We start from the raw sequence: 6,000 nt of genomic DNA, 5'->3' as shown, positions 1-6,000 counted from the left end.
TATAACGAGAGACTGCCATCTCGCCAAACAGGTTTTTAACATTTCACGCGCCCTCGACTCGTTCGCTCGGCTATATTCGGATATTTCCGACTTCTTTGCGTGTTTATCAGATCAAGGTAGGCTGAGTTAGATACGGTCATGGTTGGAATCTATAACAGGCTATAGATCTAGAGAAATAAAGTCTAGATAAAGATAGGTACCATTCGATCAGTAGTGTAGCTGAGGAAAATAATTTAACACACGCTAAAGTTTTAAAACGTCTCGTAATTTTTTAACTGATGTTATCATAATATAATGACAGTCATAATGTGCTGTTTTATTATTATTATTATTTTAGATCTAGATCTAGTATAGTCGTCTATTTATGTTTACAAATTTACAATAAAAGAACTTTTTCTAAGACTCTCTCTCTCTCTCTCTCTCTCTCGCTCTCTCTCTCTCTCTCTCTCTCTCTTCGAGTCTGAAAATCAATGAGGAATGTAGATTTCCCGTGGCCACACAGCCCCATCTGTGACCTACATATTTTGCCACATCCAGTGCAAGCATAGCCATGCATTGTCCGCCGTTGGTTGATTAAGATTTTCTTTTCGCCGTCTGCATCTGTCCTCGGCAGCGGATTTTCTTTAGGCCTCAAATGTGTAGCCCGCGGCCTTTGTGAGTGACCTCCAGCTTAAAATTTCACCATGAGTGTAACTAATTAGGAAGGTTAGAAGGTTAACCATGTCCCCTTCCAACAAAAGCAAAGCTACAATTACTCAATTTTATGAGCGTAGCCAAAAGAGGTTTTGTGGTTACCATATATCCCCCTCCAAAGACTAAAGCAAAACTATATTATAATAAGTTTTAGTAACCATTGTTTACCAGTCGCTAGGCTCCTTTAATAATGTGCAGTAAATAGTAGATTTGTTATTTGACCTACACGTTTTTAATAGAATAGTAGCAGGATACTGCACTGTAGATAGATACCCCAGAATATGCATTTTTAGCGGCCCCCGTAAGGGGAAAAAGCCGCTATTAGGTTTGTGCAAAATGTCCGTCTGTCGGTCTGTCACACTCAGATATCGAAAACTAGAAGAGATATGAAAAATATTATTTCATCATTAAATGCGGCTTGAAAAGTTTAGGTGCAACGGCTACTTTTGGTTTTCTAAAAGCAAACCGTTTAATTTATAAAATTAATTATGCAAGCGATTTTTTTCATAAAAATACACCAATTCTAAAACAATTACGTAAATGTAAGGGAGGCAATGTTACAATATGCTAACAAAGATGGATAATTTTTGTTTATTTTCAGTATCACTAAGTCAAATATATTTTTAAAATGTACAGGAAATGTTTACAACAAATATAAATAATAGTTAAAGATGTTTTTTCTGGTCAACTAGCTGCTAAAATTAAAAGAAAATATTTCTGTTTGTTTATAAAGGCTAATAATGCATTTTTATATGTAAATATCACGCACAATTTTTTTAATGGACTTTTTATGCAGCGATTTTCGTACAGTAGCGTAACGTTGCTACATGATCCGGTGCTAAACCAATTCCTTAAACTTTAAAAAAAAAATCAGATTTTATTTATTTTTTGTTTAGTGCCCCAATCCGAATAAAAGAAGATTATTTTTGTGCGTTTTGTCTGTTGGTTGGTCTGTCCGTCACGATTAGATTAAAAAAACTAGAACTCTAAAAGCTATTGAAAATCTGATTTACACTTTAATGTTCCTCCCGTAACATCTCAATAGTTTTAAGTATCTAAAAATTGATTGTTCCGGATTTTTTTGTGCAAAACTAATCAACCCCAACAAATGTTTGTTTGCTCTTCTAATTTATATTACATTCAATTTCCATGCTTAAACGTTGCAAAAACACATTATCAATAATATGTTGTTCCGTTTTTTATGTAAATAGCATATTAATGCTAAATCAAAATCTCTATACTGACTTATATTTCATTAAGTGTAAAAATGTTCCGGATATTGTTTTATAAAACATGAATTATGCCTAATGATTGTTTGAAATTGCATAATTTACTAATATTACACTTATATTATTTGACAATGCGTCACTATAATTTGGTTATCAATATCAAATTGTTCCGTATTTTCATCTTTAAACAAATTTTTTAAATATCGACAATAGGTTGTTCAGAGCTTTAAAAAAAAGTAATTTACTAGAATTGATTACTGAAAATTACTTTTTAGACATTTAATTTTCTTGCTAAAACATAACATAGAAGTTTTGTAATCGATAAAGAAAGTTCCGGATTTTGTTTCTTACAAATCGTCGCCAGAAATTTCCGAATTTATTTAAAAATCTACTAACGTTAAATAATTGTTTGAACTCCCTCTTCTAATTAATAAACAAATAATCTTCTCGTTTACGAAATAATGTTTTTACGGATTTTTATGAAAAATATTTTAACTCACTACTCTCTTACAGTACATTTAACTTTCTACCTAAAACATTAAAAAATCTAATTATCGTTTCCAAAAAATTTAATTAACGGTATTACATTTATCTGAAATTCTCTTTTTCTTTTACTATTTATACAAACATCCGGAACAATCTATTATATAAACTTTTCAATTGTGTTCATACCTAAAAATTATTGCGATGTTTTGAAACGTAAGATAAAGGTTAATCAATTTTTAATAACTTTTAGTTGTTTTTTTTTTTATATCAAGATGACGGACTGACAGACAAAACGCAAAAACAATGCGGCTTTGATCCTTTTTAATAAATTCTATTAGAACTCAGTGCACCAATGTCTAAGAACCCTCGTTAAATATCTCGTGTAAATAAAGACATTGTTTTTATGGTACCGGTACTAGCCTATTGTGAGGTAATGGAATTTTTTTTCTTTGACGTCATATGAATGGACTCTTTAAATGTAATGTTAAAAGAACGCACTCGGTGCACCAATGTCTATTAACCCTCGAAAAATTGCTCGTATTAATGAAAACATATTTTAGTCTAACTAAGCCGTGTGACGTTGTGTTTTTTTTTCCTTTGACGTTATATGGAATGAATTCTTTAAATGAAATGCTAAAAGAACGCACTCGGTGCACCAATGTCTATGAACACTCGATAAATGGCTCATATTGATGAAGGTGATTTTTAGTCTAGCTAGGCCGTGTGACGTAGTGTTTTTTTTTCTTTTGACGTCATATGGAATGAATTTTATATGTAAATATCACGCACAATTTTTTTAATGGACTTTTTATGCAGCCTAGTCTAGCTAGGCCGTGTGACGTAGTGTTTTTTTTTCTTTTGACGTCATATGGAATGAATTCTTTAAAAGAAATGCTAAAAGAACGCACTCGGTGCACCAATGTCTATGAACACTCGATAAATGGCTCGTAATGATGAAGGCGATTTTTAGTCTAGCTAGGCCGTGTGATTTAGTGTGTTTTTTTTTCCTTTGACGTCATATGGAATGAATTCTTTCAATGAAATGCTTAAAGAACGCACTCGGTGCACCAAAGTCTATGAACACTCGATAAATGGCTCGTAATGATGAAGGCGATTTTTAGTCTAGCTAGGCCGTGTGACGTAGTGTTTTTTTTTTCCCTCTGACGTTATATGGAATTAATTCTTCAAATGAAATGAAAAAATAACTCGGTATAGTAATGTTTATTAAGCCTCGTTATGTGACTCGCGTTTAAAAAAGGAATGATATCTTGATTTAGATCTAATCTAGATTTTTTAAACTAGATCTAGATTTTTATTACAGTATATCTAGATCTGGATTTATATTCTAATTAAAATTATTTTAGAGTCTAGATCTAGAATTTCTAGATCTAGTTTAGACTAAAATAGACTAGATTAAGATGTAGAATTTCAATTTCTAAACTTAAAGTGTAAAAAAAAATTGTAGATTTTCATTTCCAAACGTTTGAATAATATTGTAATGTTTTAATATACTAAAACTAATCTACAATTTTTTATTTAATTTAAGTTTAAATTTACGGCAAATGAATCTTTGAAACATTATTACTTTTGACCATCAAAATTAAATCACCTGTTGAATATTATTTGCGAATATGCAGATCCGACAGGGATCCGACTTCGACGGGGGCCGTAACACAAACTCTCTTTGTAATCTTGTTTAAAATGTTTTAAATACTGGAAATAAAGCTTGGCCTTGTAGGCTTCATTCCAAACCCCATTTGCATTAGGAGAGCTCACAGCGCTCCCCAGAACCTCTAGCTGACAAGGGAGGGGTGTCTACTGTCTTTATACTAACTCAAGGGTACAAAAAACGCCCGAAAGAATGAAGGGCCAAAATGTAATGAAGATTTATTACGCACGCGTGCACATACACACATATGTATATATGGATGGAGGGGGAGAAAAAAAATCCCACCCCCGAAAAAAATCCTAGCTACGCCCATGATGATGACTAAATAAGTTTTCGAAAAATGTTACGTAATATAGGGGAGGGGGCCACCATCCTATTCTTGAACCTGGGCCCACGAATATCTTGCTACGCCACTGAATAATAAAGCAACATGTTATCACATTGGCGTATATTCGAGGGGGGGGGGGGAGGTTAACCACGAAACATCTTTCGGCTACTCTCATTGAATTTAGTGACTAGCTTTTTTTTTTTTTATTGGAAGAGGGGTTTTAACCTCAACCCGCCCTCCTTCCCCAATAGACTGCGCTCATCGAATTTGTTGACTATTTTTCCTTCAGTTTTTTTTTATTTTAATTTTTATTTGGATATGTTTTAACTTCAAAACTTTCTGGGATCTGCTAATGCATCATTTCCGGTATTCAAATCTTTGAAAAAATGCATAGTCTGAGGTAGGCCCCTATCTACCGTGCATTATCCTGCTACTCCTCTAATAAAAATGTAGGCCTAAATCAAAAGCCAACTCTGCAATTCACCGCACTTTATTAATGGAGCCCAACCCGGCCCCAACGACTGGTAGAAATTGATAGCTATTATAGTTTCGTTGTAGTTTTTTTTATTGGAGGAGGAAAGGGTAACCACAAAACCCCTTTTGGCTACACTCATGAAATTTAGTATTTTTAGCTCTGCTTTACCTAAACCATCTGTTGAGAGGTTTTAAACTCAAGAATCTCTGGATGGGTTTTTAAAACTGACCCCCCCCCCTTTTTTTTTGAAACGTTTGTAGAATTTGGTGACTTTATTTCGCTTTAGTTTAATATTGAAGAGGGGTTTTTAAAATGCAGTGGCGTAGCTAGCAATGTGCGGGTGGTGTGGGCCACACGGGGCATCAAGTGGAGGGGGGGCATCAAATTGAGGACAAACTTTCTCAGTAAAATTATACATTGTAATTACTTAAATAAAAACAAACACATTTATTTGTTTTGGTCATTTGTTATGTCCTATATTCTTTCTTAAAATTAAATTAAATGTAAGCTGTAGACCAGCTAGAATCAAATTTTACCAGATTTGTATCTCCGATGTCAACGCACATTTTTGTAAAGCCTTACATGATGTTACTTCGTTGTTCACTAGTTATGGACAAGTTTATTATGGTGGTTTATTTTTTTTTATTACCAATTAGGAATGGTCAAATCCTTTTTGTGGACCAGTGGGGGGAAGGGGTATCTGGGAGAAGTTTTTCCAACCGCTCAGCTAACGCAACCCTGACAGAGTCGGAATTCGAAATCAAGCTCCTTGTACGGTGGCCAAGCCTTTCAGTCGCACATCACTTGATTGGAGGGAACTTGAAGTTAGTCTGTGACTAGGCAACAATAATGACGCCAAGGCTCAAGATTTAAATAAGCAAGAGGGGAAAATGTAGAGAGGTTATCTGTAGAGAATCTTGGACATCATTCGTTTTTCTGTCAAAGCAGAATCTGTCACTCCCTGAGCATTGCAAACGAGTTGAAGAAGATTTGGCACTACCAAATCAAAGAAATATCTTGAAGTGAAATTACTAAGTGCGATCCATTCCTGAGAGACCGAGTACAAGTGCATGTCCCAACAAAAGAAAACAAATAACAAAATCATACAGAAAATATACAA

Source organism: Biomphalaria glabrata, chromosome 12, assembly GCF_947242115.1.
Source record: "Biomphalaria glabrata chromosome 12, xgBioGlab47.1, whole genome shotgun sequence".
NCBI classification, from domain to species: Eukaryota; Metazoa; Mollusca; class Gastropoda; family Planorbidae; genus Biomphalaria; species Biomphalaria glabrata.
This window is presented reverse-complemented; position numbering follows the sequence as displayed.